Raw genomic sequence first — 16,390 nt, forward strand, 5'->3', positions numbered from 1 at the left:
CATTATAAAAGACCTGCCGAAATAGTTGTGAACAGGCCACTCTCTAGCGAGAGGCAGCAGAAGACGTAGGTTTTTACACACCAAAAAGAAACTCCCCTGGAGCTCGCAGGACAACTGCTCCCCGAGTCCCATCCCGGCGGGAAAAGTTGAACTCCACTGCGTTATATCGTAAAATAACCCCAACGTTCTTACATTTCCTTACAGCCCATCAGTGAGGCCGAGAAAATGTTCCTTGGGCAAAACCCTTCACCTGTTCTCAGCAAGTCTGGTCGAAACTCCTAGTGAGGATGTCTGTGCTGTGGAACAGACCCGCCTCTGTCCCACAAAGCGCTGGACAAAAGCCTTCAATGTGCAGCAGAGCCACCTTTAAGAGAACATAAAAACTTCTCATACTCCACGCATAAACCATGCATAAAATAGGTCCCTCTAGATGAGGGTTGAACAATAGGAGAAAAGCATGCATTTCCACAGTTCCTCTGTTGGTAAATACAGGATTTCATTCCTCACAGATGTCAAACAGACGGGTACCTTTCTCCAGGATGGAAATTTAAGTATGCTGGCAAAGCAGCCTCTGTCGGCATCATGACTCAACAAAATCCCAAAGAAGGGGAAAAAAGAAGGGGCTCGAAAAAGAGCCGTCACCCACGATGAAGGGCTCTGCCGGCAGCGAAGCATGATGAAGGGCTCCAAAAAGAGCCGGGCGGCGTGATGAAGGGCTCCTCCAGGGCAGCATGGTGAAGGGCTCCAAAAAGAGCCGGGCGGCTCCACGACGAAGGGCTCCAAAACGAGCCAGGCGGCTCCACGACGAAGGGCTCCAAAATGAGCCGTGTGGCACGACGAAGAGCTCTTCCGGGGCACTGCAGTGAAGGGCTCCAAAACGAGCCGGCTGGCACGCTGAAGGGCTCCAAAACGAGCCGGCTGGCACGCTGAAGGGCTCCAAAACGAGCCGGCTGGCACGCTGAAGGGCTCCAAAACGAGCCGGCTCCCACGATGAAGGGCTCTGCCGGCGGCGAAGCATGATGAAGGGCTCCAAAAAGAGCCGGGCGGCGTGATGAAGGGCTCCTCCAGGGCAGCATGGTGAAGGGCTCCAAAACGAGCCAGGCGGCGCCACGACGAAGGGCTCCAAAACGAGCCAGGCGCCGCCACGACGAAGGGCTCCTCCGGGGCACTGCAGTGCAGGGCTCAATAAAGAGCCGCGTGGCACGATGAAGGGCTCCAAAATGAGCTGTGTGGCATGGTGAAGGGCTCTAAAATAAGCCGGGGGGCATAATGCAGGGCTCTGCTGGGGGCGCACCGTGAAGGGCTCCAAAATGAGCCACCTGAAATGACGAAGGGCTCAAACAAAAGAGCCGGGCGGCATGAGGAAGGGCTGCTCCGGGGCTGTGCCATGAAGGACTCCTCCGGGGAGGCGCCAGCAAGAGCTCCAAAAGCAGACAGGCAGCGCCATAAAGGGCTCCTTCAGGGCAGCGCGCTGAAGCTCTCCAAGGCGATCCAGGCGGAGCGATGAAGGGCTCCAAGAGGAGCCAGACGGTGCCATGAAGGACTCCTCCAGGGGGATGCGGCGGCGCGCTCCTCTGCTGCGGTGAAGGGCTCCAAAGAAGAGCCAGGCGGCACAGTGAAGAGCTGCTCTGGGGCGCTGGCGCACTGACCGACTCCTCCCCGGCGGCACGCTCACGAGCTCCACGATCAGCCAGGCGGCACCATGACGGACTCCAGACATGAAGGACACAACAGACAAAAAATACTAAATAGAATACCAGACCTACCAGACTTACAAACCATACCACACCATCACACCAAACCAGACAACACAACACACAACACAGCACAAGACACAGCGCACAAGAAATACCGTAGCATAAGGACAAGGCCAAACACTGCACAAAATACAACACATACCACGCAATACAAACACTACCAGCCAAAAAAGACAACGCAATCCAAAACATAGCACAAGACATAGCAAACTAGACGTACCGCCAGCATGGGCTCCTCCCAGGTGCCCAAGTGAAGAGGCTCCTCTGGGTTGCTGCGCTCAAGGGGCTCCAAGACCATCTGGGCAGCACGATGAAGAACTCCTCTGGGGCGGCACAACCATGGGCTCCTCTGGCAGGGCGACATGAGGGACTTGAAGACAAGCTGGGCGGAGCGATGAAGCTCTCCTCCGGGGTGGCGTCAGGCTGGCCTCCTCCCACATAGCACAGCCAAGGTCTCCGTGATGAAGGGCTGGGCAGCGTGATGAAGGGCTCCTGCAGGGCAGCATGGTGAAGGGCTCCAAAACGAGCCAGGCGGCGCCACAAAAGGCTCCAAAACGAGCCGCGTGGCACGACGAAGGGCTCTTCAGGGACACTGCAGTGAAGGGCTCCAAAACGAGCCTGGCGGCAAGCTGAAGGGCTGCAAAACGAGCCGGCTGGCACACTGAAGGGCTCCAAAACGAGCCGGCTGGCACACTGAAGGGCTCCTTGGGGGTGCAATAGTGAAGGGCTCAAAAAAGAGCCGTCTCCCACGATGAAGGGCTCTGCCAGCGGCAAAGCATGATGAAGGGCCTCAAAACGAGCCGGGTGGTGTGATGAAGGGCTCCTCAGGGTGCAATAGTGAAGGGCTCGAAAAAGAGCCGTCTCCCACGATGAAGGGCTCTGCCGGCGGCGAAGCATGATGAAGGGCTCCAAAAAGAGCCGGGCGGTGTGATGAAGTGCTCCTCCAGGGCAGCATGGTGAAGGGCTCCAAAACGAGCCAGGCGGCGCCACGACGAAGGGCTCCAAAACGAGCCAGGCGGCGCCACGACGAAGGGCTCCAAAACGAGCCAGGCGGCGCCACGACGAAGGGCTCCTCCGAGGCACTGCAGTGCAGGGCTCAATAAAGAGCCGCGTGGCACGATGAAGGGCTCCAAAATGAGCTGTGTGGCGTGGTGAAGGGCTCTAAAATAAGCTGGGGGGCATAATGCAGGGCTCTGCTGGGGGCGCACCGTGAAGGGCTCCAAAATGAGCCACCTGAAACGACGAAGGGCTCAAACAAAAGAGCCGGGCGGCATGAGGAAGGGCTGCTCCGGGGCTGTGCCATGAAGGACTCCTCCGGGGAGGCGCCAGGAAGAGCTCCAAAAGCAGACAGGCAGCGCCATAAAGGGCTCCTTCAGGGCAGCGCGCTGAAGCTCTCCAAGGCGATCCAGGCGGAGCGATGAAGGGCTCCAAGAGGAGCCAGACGGTGCCATGAAGGACTCCTCCCGGGGGATGCGGCGGCGCGCTCCTCTGCTGCGGCGAAGGGCTCCAAAGAAGAGCCAGGCGGCACAGTGAAGAGCTGCTCTGGGGCGCTGGCGCAGTGACCGACTCCTCCCCGGCGGCACGCTCACGAGCTCCACGATCAGCCAGGCGGCACCATGACGGACTCCAGACATGAAGGACACAACAGACAAAAAATACTAAATAGAATACCAGACCTACCAGACTTACAAACCGTACCACACCATCACACCAAACCAGACAACACAACACACAACACAGCACAAGACACAGCGCACAAGAAATACCGTAGCATAAGGACAAGGCCAAACACTGCACAAAATACAACACATACCACGCAATACAAACACTACCAGCCAAAAAAGACAGCGCAATCCAAAACATAGCACAAGACATAGCAAACTAGACGTACCGCCAGCATGGGCTCCTCCCAGGTGCCCAAGTGAAGAGGCTCCTCTGGGTTGCTGCGCTCAAGGGGCTCCAAGACCATCTGGGCAGCACGATGAAGAACTCCTCTGGGGCGGCACAACCATGGGCTCCTCTGGCAGGGCGACATGAGGGACTTGAAGACAAGCTGGGCGGAGCGATGAAGCTCTCCTCCGGGGTGGCGTCAGGCTGGCCTCCTCCCACATAGCACAGCCAAGGTCTCCGAGATGAGCTGGGCAGCGTGATGAAGGGCTCCTGCAGGGCAGCACGCTGAAGGGCTCCAAAACGAGCCTGGCGGCACGCTGAAGGGCTCCAAAACGAGCCTGGCGGCACGCTGAAGGGCTCCAAAACGAGCCAGGCGGCGCCACAAAAGGCTCCAAAACGAGCCGTGTGGCACGACGAAGGGCTCTTCCGGGGCACTGCAGTGACGGGCTCCAAAACGAGCCTGGCGGCACGCTGAAGGGCTTCAAAACGAGCCGGCTGGCACGCTGAAGGGCTCCTCGGGGGTGCAATAGTGAAGGGCTCGAAAAAGAGCCGTCTCCCACGATGAAGGGCTCTGCCGGCGGCGAAGCATGATGAAGGGCTCCAAAAAGAGCCGGGCGGCGTGATGAAGGGCTCCTCCAGGGCAGCATGGTGAAGGGCTCCAAAACGAGCCAGGCGGCGCCACGACGAAGGGCTCCAAAACGAGCCAGGCGGCGCCACGACGAAGGGCTCCTCCGGGGCACTGCAGTGCAGGGCTCAATAAAGAGCCGCGTGGCACGATGAAGGGCTCCAAAATGAGCTGTGTGGCGTGGTGAAGGGCTCTAAAATAAGCCGGGGGCCATAATGCAGGGCTCTGCTGGGGGCGCACCGTGAAGGGCTCCAAAATGAGCCACCTGAAATGACGAAGGGCTCAAACAAAAGAGCCGGGCGGCATGAGGAAGGGCTGCTCCGGGGCTGTGCCATGAAGGACTCCTCCGGGGAGGCGCCAGCAAGAGCTCCAAAAGCAGACAGGCAGCGCCATAAAGGGCTCCTTCAGGGCAGCGCGCTGAAGCTCTCCAAGGCGATCCAGGCGGAGCAATGAAGGGCTCCAAGAGGAGCCAGACGGTGCCATGAAGGGCTCCTCCAGGGGGATGCGGCGGCGCGCTCCTCTGCTGCGGCGAAGGGCTCCAAAGAAGAGCCAGGCGGCACAGTGAAGAGCTGCTCTGGGGCGCTGGCGCAGTGACCGACTCCTCCCCGGCGGCACGCTCACGAGCTCCACGATCAGCCAGGCGGCACCATGACGGACTCCAGACATGAAGGACACAACAGACAAAAAATACTAAATAGAATACCAGACCGACCAGACTTACAAACCATACCACACCATCACACCAAACCAGACAACACAACACACAACACAGCACAAGACACAGCGCACAAGAAATACCGTAGCATAAGGACAAGGCCAAACACTGCACAAAATACAACACATACCACGCAATACAAACACTACCAGCCAAAAAAGACAGCGCAATCCAAAACATAGCACAAGACATAGCAAACTAGACGTACCGCCAGCATGGGCTCCTCCCAGGTGCCCAAGTGAAGAGGCTCCTCTGGGTTGCTGCGCTCAAGGGGCTCCAAGACCATCTGGGCAGCACGATGAAGAACTCCTCTGGGGCGGCACAACCATGGGCTCCTCTGGCAGGGCGACATGAGGGACTTGAAGACAAGCTGGGTGGAGCGATGAAGCTCTCCTCCGGGGTGGCGTCAGGCTGGCCTCCTCCCACATAGCACAGCCAAGGTCTCCGAGATGAGCTGGGCAGCGTGATGAAGGGCTCCTGCAGGGCAGCACGCTGAAGGGCTCCAAAACGAGCCAGGCGGCGCCACGACGCAGGGCTCCAAAACGAGCCGCGTGGCACGACGAAGGGCTCCAAAACGAGCCGCGTGGCACGACGAAGGGCTCCTCGGGGGTGCAATAGTGAAGGGCTTGAAAAAGAGCCGTCTCCCACGATGAAGGCCTCTGCCGGCGGCGAAGCATGATGAAGGGCTCCAAAAAGAGCCGGGCGGCGTGATGAAGGGCTCCTCCAGGGCAGCATGGTGAATGGCTCCAAAACGAGCCAGGCGGCGCCACGACGAAGGGCTCCAAAACGAGCCAGACGGCACGCTGAAGGGCTCCAAAACGAGCCGGCTGGCACGCTGAAGGGCTCCTCGGGGGTGCAATAGTGAAGGGCTCGAAAAAGAGCCGTCTCCCACGATTAAGGGCTCTGCCGGCGGCGAAGCATGATGAAGTGCTCCAAAAAGAGCCGGGCGGCGTGATGAAGGGCTCCTCCAGGGCAGCATGGTGAAGGGCTCCAAAACGAGCCAGGCGGCGCCACGACGAAGGGCTCCAAAACGAGCCGCGTGGCACGACGAAGGTCTCCTCCGGGGCACTGCAGTGCAGGGCTCAAAAAAGAGCCGCGTGGCACGATGAAGGGCTCCAAAATGAGCTGTGTGGCGTGGTGAAGGGCTCTAAAATAAGCTGGGGGGCATAATGCAGGGCTCTGCTGGGGGCGCACCGTGAAGGGCTCCAAAATGAGCCACCTGAAACGACGAAGGGCTCAAACAAAAGAGCCGGGCGGCATGAGGAAGGGCTGCTCCGGGGCTGTGCCATGAAGGACTCCTCCGGGGAGGCGCCAGCAAGAGCTCCAAAAACAGACAGGCAGCGCCATAAAGGGCTCCTTCAGGGCAGCGCGCTGAAGCTCTCCAAGGCGATCCAGGCGGAGCGATGAAGGGCTCCAAGAGGAGCCAGACGGTGCCATGAAGGACTCCTCCCGGGGGATGCGGCGGCGCGCTCCTCTGCTGCGGCGAAGGGCTCCAAAGAAGAGCCAGGCGGCACAGTGAAGAGCTGCTCTGGGGCGCTGGCGCAGTGACCGACTCCTCCCCGGCGGCACGCTCACGAGCTCCACGATCAGCCAGGCGGCACCATGACGGACTCCAGACATGAAGGACACAACAGACAAAAAATACTAAATAGAATACCAGACCGACCAGACTTCACATACCACACCATCACACCAAACCAGAGAATACAACACACAACACACAACACAGCACAAGACACAGCGCACAAGAAATACCGTACCATAAGGACAAGGCCAAACACTGCACAAAATACAACACATACCACGCAATACAAACACTACCAGCCAAAAAAGACAACGCAATCCAAAACATAGCACAAGACATAGCAAACTAGACATACCGCCAGCATGGGCTCCTCCCAGGTGCCCAAGTGAAGAGGCTCCTCTGGGTTGCTGCGCTCAAGGGGCTCCAAGACCATCTGGGCAGCACGATGAAGAACTCCTCTGGGGCGGCACAACCATGGGCTCCTCTGGCAGGGCGACATGAGGGACTTGAAGACAAGCTGGGCGGAGCGATGAAGCTCTCCTCCGGGGTGGCGTCAGGCTGGCCTCCTCCCACACAGCACAGCCAAGGTCTCCGAGATGAGCTGGGCAGCGTGATGAAGGGCTCCTGCAGGGCAGCACGCTGAAGGGCTCCAAAACGAGCCTGGCGGCACGCTGAAGCGCTCCAAAACGAGCCGGCTGGCACGCTGCAGGGCTCCTCAGGGGTGCAATAGTGAAGGGCTCGAAAAAGAGCCGTCTCCCATGATGAAGGGCTCTGCCGGCGGCAAAGCATGATGAAGGGCTCCAAAAAGAGCCGGGCGGCGTGATGAAGTGCTCCTCCAGGGCAGCATGGTGAAGGGCTCCAAAACGAGCCAGGCGGCACGCTGAAGGGCTCCAAAACGAGCCGGCTGGCACGCTGAAGGGCTCCAAAACGAGCCGGCTGGCACGCTGAAGGGCTCCTCGGGGGTGCAATAGTGAAGGGCTCGAAAAAGAGCCGTCTCCCACGATGAAGGGCTCTGCCGGCGGCGAAGCATGATGAAGTGCTCCAAAAAGAGCCGGGCGGCGTGATGAAGGGCTCCTCCAGGGCAGCATGGTGAAGGGCTCCAAAACGAGCCAGGCGGCGCCACGACGAAGGGCTCCAAAACGAGCCAGGCGGCGCCACGACGAAGGGCTCCTCCGGGGCACTGCAGTGCAGGGCTCAAAAAAGAGCCGCGTGGCACGATGAAGGGCTCCAAAATGAGCTGTGTGGCGTGGTGAAGGGCTCTAAAATAAGCTGGGGGGCATAATGCAGGGCTCTGCCGGGGGCGCACCGTGAAGGGCTCCAAAATGAGCCACCTGAAACGACGAAGGGCTCAAACAAAAGAGCCGGGCGGCATGAGGAAGGGCTGCTCCGGGGCTGTGCCATGAAGGACTCCTCCGGGGAGGCGCCAGCAAGAGCTCCAAAAACAGACAGGCAGCGCCATAAAGGGCTCCTTCAGGGCAGCGCGCTGAAGCTCTCCAAGGCGATCCAGGCGGAGCGATGAAGGGCTCCAAGAGGAGCCAGACGGTGCCATGAAGGACTCCTCCAGGGGGATGCGGCGGCGCGCTCCTCTGCTGCGGCAAAGGGCTCCAAAGAAGAGCCAGGCGGCACAGTGAAGAGCTGCTCTGGGGCGCTGGCGCAGTGACCGACTCCTCCCCGGCGGCACGCTCACGAGCTCCACGATCAGCCAGGCGGCACCATGACGGACTCCAGACATGAAGGACACAACAGACAAAAAATACTAAATAGAATACCAGACCGACCAGACTTCACATACCACACCATCACACCAAACCAGAGAATACAACACACAACACACAACACAGCACAAGACACAGCGCACAAGAAATACCGTACCATAAGGACAAGGCCAAACACTGCACAAAATACAACACATACCACGCAATACAAACACTACCAGCCAAAAAAGACAACGCAATCCAAAACATAGCACAAGACATAGCAAACTAGACATACCGCCAGCATGGGCTCCTCCCAGGTGCCCAAGTGAAGAGGCTCCTCTGGGTTGCTGCGCTCAAGGGGCTCCAAGACCATCTGGGCAGCACGATGAAGAACTCCTCTGGGGCGGCACAACCATGGGCTCCTCTGGCAGGGCGACATGAGGGACTTGAAGACAAGCTGGGCGGAGCGATGAAGCTCTCCTCCGGGGTGGCGTCAGGCTGGCCTCCTCCCACACAGCACAGCCAAGGTCTCCGAGATGAGCTGGGCAGCGTGATGAAGGGCTCCTGCAGGGCAGCACGCTGAAGCGCTCCAAAACGAGCCTGGCGGCACGCTGAAGGGCTCCAAAACGAGCCTGGCGGCACGCTGAAAGGCTCCAAAACGAGCCTGGCGGCACGCTGAAGGGCTCCAAAACGAGCCGGCTGGCACGCTGAAGGGCTCTTCCGGGGCACTGCAGTGACGGGCTCCAAAACGAGCCTGGCGGCACGCTGAAGGGCTCCAGAACGAGCCGGCTGGCACGCTGAAGGGCTCCTCAGGGGTGCAATAGTGAAGGGCTCGAAAAAGAGCCGTCTCCCATGATGAAGGGCTCTGCCGGCGGCAAAGCATGATGAAGGGCTCCAAAAAGAGCCGGGCGGCGTGATGAAGTGCTCCTCCAGGGCAGCATGGTGAAGGGCTCCAAAACGAGCCAGGCAGCGCCACGACGCAGGGCTCCAAAACGAGCTGCGTGGCACGACGAAGGGCTCCTCCGGGGCACTGCAGTGAAGGGCTCAAAAAAGAGCCGCGTGGCACGCTGAAGGGCTCTAGAACGAGCCGTGTGGCGTGGTGAAGCGCTCTAAAATAAGCTGGGGGGCATAATGCAGGGCTCTGCCGGGGGCGCACCGTGAAGGGCTCCAAAATGAGCCACCTGAAACGACGAAGGGCTCAAACAAAAGAGCCGGGCGGCATGAGGAAGGGCTGCTCCGGGGCTGTGCCATGAAGGACTCCTCCGGGGAGGCGCCAGCAAGAGCTCCAAAAACAAACATGCAGCACCATAAAGGGCTCCTTCAGGGCAGCGTGCTGAAGCTCTCCAAGGCGATCCAGGCGGAGCGATGAAGGGCTCCAAGAGGAGCCAGACGGTGCCATGAAGGGCTCCTCCAGGGGGATGCGGCGGCGCGCTCCTCTGCTGCGGCAAAGGGCTCCAAAGAAGAGCCAGGCGGCACAGTGAAGAGCTGCTCTGGGGCGCTGGCGCAGTGACCGACTCCTCCCCGGCGGCACGCTCACGAGCTCCACGGTCAGCCAGGCGGCACCATGACGGACTCAGGACATGAAGGACACAACAGACAAAAAATACTAAATAGAATACCAGACCTACCAGACTTACAAACCATACCACACCATCACACCAAACCAGACAACACAACACACAACACAGCACAAGACACAGCGCACAAGAAATACCGTAGCATAAGGACAAGGCCAAACACTGCACAAAATACAACACATACCACGCAATACAAACACTACCAGCCAAAAAAGACAACGCAATCCAAAACATAGCACATGACATAGCAAACTAGACGTACCGCCAGCATGGGCTCCTCCCAGGTGCCCAAGTGAAGAGGCTCCTCTGGGTTGCTGCGCTCAGGGGGCTCCAAGACCATCTGGGCAGCACGATGAAGAACTCCTCTGGGGCGGCACAACCATGGGCTCCTCTGGCAGGGCGACATGAGGGACTTGAAGACAAGCTGGGCGGAGCGATGAAGCTCTCCTCCGGGGTGGCGTCAGGCTGGCCTCCTCCCACATAGCACAGCCAAGGCCTCCGAGATGAGCTGGGCAGCGTGATGAAGGGCGCCTTCAGGGCAGCATGGTTAAGGGCTCCAAAAACAGCTGGGCAGCACCACAAAAGGCTCCAAAAATAGCCTAGCGGCATGATGAAGGGCTTTATAGAGAGCCGGTTGGCACGGTGAAGGGCTCGTAAAAGAGCCGTCTCCCACGATGAAGGGCTCTGCCAGCGGCAAAGCATGATGAAGGGCTCCAAAAAGAGCCGGGCGGCGTGATGAAGGGTTCCTCCAAGGCAGCATGGGGAAGGACTCCAAAAACAGCTGGGTGGCACCACAAAAGGCTCCAAAAAGAGCTTGGCGCCATGATGAAGGGCTCTAAAAAGGGCCATGTTCCTGGTGATGGCCTCCACAACGAGCCGCGTGGCATGAGGAAGGGCTCCATCGGGGCACTGTAGTGAAGAGCTCAAAAAGAAAAAAAAAGAAAAAGCCACGTGCCACAATGAAGGGCTCTAAAACGAGCTGTGTGGCCCACTGAAGGGCTCCAGACAGGAACGACAATACAATAAAACACAACAGGCAACAGAATAGATACAATGTAACACAACACATACAAGAAATACCATTACCAGCATTATAATACAAAATACTATGCCAAATACAACACGGACATTCTAATACAAACACTACCATCCCAGAAAATACAATACATTACAAAATACAATACAGACAATACCGCCTCTAGCCCCCATCCCACAACTCCCCTCCTGGGAGTCATTCCACCCACTTCACTTAATACCAAGGAACACACAAGAGAACAGAACACAGACTCCATACACACTTGTACAAAATACTGCACAATACTACGCTGCCACACAAAACAAAGTACAAGACGTTACAATACAGAAATAGAACACAGACCGTACAATAAATAACACACAATCCATAAAATACAACACCAAACGGAATACATGGAAGGCAACAAAACAATGCAATACGCAATACAATACACACAAAACACCACACTTGCAATACCACACCATGCATCCTATATGCTACATACCATGCAAATCACAATGCAGAATACAAAACAAACTACAGTATAATACAGAACACGACAGAGTACCCTACAATACATACAACGCAATACAGTGTCATACAACACAATACAGGAGAATACACTACAATACCTGCAACACAATACAGAACATACATTACAAAAGAGTAGACACAATACAACACACACAATACCTACAAGACCATACGTACCACACTATACAATACCATGCATACAACAAAAGAAATACCAGACACAACGCAAGCTAAACAAGAACATACACTGACTTAAGACAATGTATAAAAATACAATAAATAGGCTACCACACCATGCAACGCACACAATTAACACTATACCATACAAAACCTCCCCCACCATTCAGTACATAGCATAAAACAGAGACCTCCCAAGACATACCATGCAACACAATACAATGCATACCATACAAGACATACAGGAAATACCGTACCGACAACGCACTAAGCAATACAGACCCTACCATACAATACAACGCAACACGAGCAAGAAAACACAACGCATAACATGTAAAATATCATAAAATACACAGAATACAATACATACTAGAAACACATAACATGCAATAGGCCCCAATACAGACCACATAATAAATACTATACACTACATAAAATACATATGCTGCAACACAAAATACACAATAAAAAAATACAACACAAAACATACACTACATACATTACAGACACTGCCATCAGTACAATCCAGACCATGCCAATCGTGACATACATTACTTCAAGTACAATATAGACAACACATTAAATGCAGTCAAGCGCAATACAAAGCAATACCAAATTAAAGAAATACAAGGCAATAACAACATGCAATACAAAATAAAATACATACAATACCAAATGCAGTACAACGCATACAAAATGGAATTTCATACGTACAATACAATGCATGCAATTCAATGCCATACCATAAAATACATGCAATACACAAGACAACACAAACTACAGTACACGATACAAACTACGGTACAATACCATACAGACAATACCATACCACCCAAAGCGACACATAATACTCAACACATACAATAGAATACAATGCTGACAACACATAGAAAACAGCAAATACAAAACATAGTACGCTACAATGCAGACAATACAATACAAAATACAATACCTACAATACCATACCATACCTACGACGATACCTACACTACCATACACAAAATAAATACCATACAAGACATAAAACACAGAAGACAAAACAAAATACGGTGCAATACATTACACACGATTCATGACAAACAATACTCTAAGGACCATACCATACAACGCAACACAACACGATACCACAAAATATCATACCATACCTACAATACCTACAATCTCCACAACACATACCAGATGAGAAATACCATGCAATCCATTACATACACGACAGACAATGCACTACAGTACAAAAAAATAATGCAACACATGAAACACAATGCACCCCCATACAATACATACCAAAGAATACAATACAAAATAAAATACAATAAATACAACACATAAAATATAACAGAGCATACACTACATACATTAAACATTACCATACATACCATACAATACAATGGGATACGTGTGATACAAAAGGATACAGTAGATACAATACAATACGCTCCTTACTACACAAGACAATACAACAACAACAAGATAGAAAATACAACACGACAGAAAACAGAACACAATACAGACCCAACCATACATATCGCGATGAAGGGCTCCTTTGCTGCGCTGAGATGAAGGGCTCCAAGACGATCTGGGCGGTGCGGTGAAGGGCTCCAAGAGGAGGCAGATGACGTGATGACAGCCTCCTTCAGGCTAGTGTGGTGAAGGGCTCCAAAAAAAGCTGGGCGGCGCCACACAGGCCTCCAAAAAGAGCCTGGCAGCGTCACAAACGGCTCCAAAGAGAGCCGTGTGGCACCATGAAGGGTTCCAAAAGGAGCCGGCGGACATGAAGAAGGGATCCTCAGAGGCGCAGTAGTCAAGGCCTCCAGAAAGAGACGGGTGGTGCGAGGAAGCGCTCCAAAAAGAGCTGGCTGGCGCGATGAAGGACTCCTCTGAGGAAGGCGCCATGAAGAGCTCCAAAAAAAGACAGGCAGCGCCATAAAGGGCTCCTTCAGGGCAGCGCGCTGAAGCTCTCAAAGATGATCCAGGTGGAGCGATGAATGCCTCCAAGAAGAGCCAGGCAGAGCCATGAAGGGCTGCTCCAGGGGGATGCTGTGGTGCGCTCCTCTGCTGTGGCGAAGGGCTCCAAAGAAGAGCCAGGCGGCACAGTGAAGAGCTGCTCTGGGGCGCTGGTGCAGTGACCGACGCCTCCACGGCAGCACGCTCACGAGCTCCACTATCAGCCAGGCAGCAATGTTCCCCAAGCCGTCCTGGGATGTGCCCTGAAGAGCTTCAAAGAAGAGCCAAGCGTCGCAATGATGGACTACCTGATATGGTTGAACATGTCCCTGCTCATTGCACTAGGGGGTTGGACTAGATGATTTTTAAAGGTCCCTTCCAACCCAAACTATTCTATGTTTCTATGACTCCATCACAAACGCTAGACCTCTTCCCAGACCACTGCTACTGTAGAGGGAGTTAGCAACTCTGCAGGCAACCTCTCTTCATGCTTCCTAGACACCTTTCATTCTTAACAGGTGACACCTGCTTAGGGGCACAACCCACTTCCCTGCCTTTGAAGAAACTTGCACTCACAGAAGGCCCTTTCTGGCTGAGATGCAAGGTGGCCTCCAAAACATTCCCTTCATCCCTTTCAAATGACCACCTGGAGAGCTGCTATTTCACCTGGCAGCCACTTCTCTGCTCCTGTGGTCACTCCCACCTCTCCCTCGCTGTTTGCCAGCTACACAAGAGATACACAGCACAAACTCCACATCTGGGTCAACTCAGAAGACTCAGATGAACTCCCCAGGCTGAAGCTAGAAGACATTCCGAGAGCAGAAACTCTGCACACGGACAAAAGCTTTTCGGACCATTTCCCCGTTTCCATCCGTTGGCTGAATAGAACTTGACCAGATATTTTCTGCTTACAGTCGGAAAAGTTCTGCTGAGCTTTTGATATCTCTGAATGGGACAAAACAACAGAGTACGTAGTTTACACCTTGCTTAGCTGAAGCTTTTTCCATTTTGTTTACATTAGATGTAGGTAGTACCTATTTACATACAGAACAAGTCCTGCATTGCCTGAGTGAGGCAATTTGTGTCTGGATATAAAACTACATACAGCTAAGACACCATCAAGATAGATGTATAGAATCTATACATAAAACATGCAGCAAGTATATACAGAATATATACAGGTAGACATACAGAGAGACATGTAAATAAATGGCTTTTGAGAATATATATATATATAAACACAAACACCTCAACACAGTCTATACAGACACTAGAGACTCTACATCCAGGAAGAAAAGACGCAGCTGATCTCACCTCGCTGAGGCTTTTTTCCTCTCTGTATTCAGAAAATACATCATCTATGCATAAAAAAGTATACAGACACAGGAAGCACAACCGTGTTTTTCTATCTGTAGATGCACTCTATACACAGAACACGTATGTAGAACATACAGAATATACATACCATCTCTAAATTGCATACATACTACATAAACCAGACACACAGGTGAGGGGAAGCTACCCTTTTCTGCCTTTATCTGGAATATATACTCTCCCTACGCGGAACACCTACATTTTCAAGGCCGAGGGACAAAAGGCATCTCCTTCTGTGTGTGGAATGTATGCTGGAACATATGCACACACGTACTTGTACTTTACATGCACACATACACAGAGACAGAGGCAAGGCCTTGTTTTTCTGCGTGTATAGAGCAAAGGTACTGTCTGCGTATAGACTATAGTCATTCTATATGTAGAGTAGATACAAACAGATGAGGCAGGTCATCTCTGCTTACAGACAGGGCTGAAAATAGGATTTTGTTTACCTCTATAGAGGTGTACATTCTACGCCTAGCACATACACAGATAGGAGAGGAAGGCTTTTCAGTCTATAAAGAATACAGCTTACCCCTATGCAGAATATACACAGGCAAGGTGATGAGAGGCTTTTCTATCTGCATAGGGAGTATAGGGGCTAAATACACAGGTACATAGAAAAGCCATGCCTCACCTATCTCTACACTTAGTATCTACCATCTGCGTACATACGGCATGCCAACAACAAGGCCAGGCTTTTCTGTCACTATACAGACTGCACACTGTCTTCCTCAAGACTACGCATGAGCAAGCAAAGCCAGACTTGGTGTCTCAGTAGGTAGCATATAACAGGATAGATTCTCTGCCTACAGAAAAGAGACGGTGAGGCTTTTCTCTCCAGACATAGACTATATTCCACCTGTAGGTATGACTCTATGCAGACAAAACGTGTCTCTTCTGTCTAGTCATGGACTAGACACCACCAAGGCAGCGCTTTTTGGTCTGCTTATACAGTGTACACTGGCTGTACAGAGAACAGAAAACAACAGAAAGGCGAGGTGAGGCAATACCTTTCTGTCACCACAGAGACTAGAAAATGGCTCTACGGAGAATACATGTGGAGAGGACCACACACCTCTTGCCTGTCGGGATGCAGAATGTATTCTGGTTACAGAGCAGAGACAGGCCCGGTGAGGCAGGCCTTTTCCCACCCACCTGCACGTGAAATCTAGACAGACTGGGGGGTAAAGCGGGGAGTCCCTCTGCACATCAGGCATGTTCTGCCTATAGAAGCACACAAACAGGTGAGGCGACGCTTTTCTCTCTGCAAGCAAAGAGCTGGTCTACACAGGTAGTATGCGGCTCTTCTGCCTGCATGTGGAATACAGGCTGTCTATAGACCAGAGAGACGTCTCTGTACTTAGAGCCTATACTGCCCATCTGTACAACAGACCCAGAGAGGCGGGAAAAAGGGGGGCGCTCCTGCCTGTACGCACTCTCTTTGTACACACACTCTTTGTAGAGCACAGGCAGAAGGGAGAGGCACAGCAAGACATCTCTCTCCGTTTGGAAAATACTGTGGACAGACAATGCTTCAAGCACAGAGAGTCACATACA

This window comes from Chroicocephalus ridibundus, chromosome 3 (genome assembly GCF_963924245.1).
Source record: "Chroicocephalus ridibundus chromosome 3, bChrRid1.1, whole genome shotgun sequence".
NCBI classification, from domain to species: domain Eukaryota; kingdom Metazoa; phylum Chordata; class Aves; order Charadriiformes; family Laridae; genus Chroicocephalus; species Chroicocephalus ridibundus.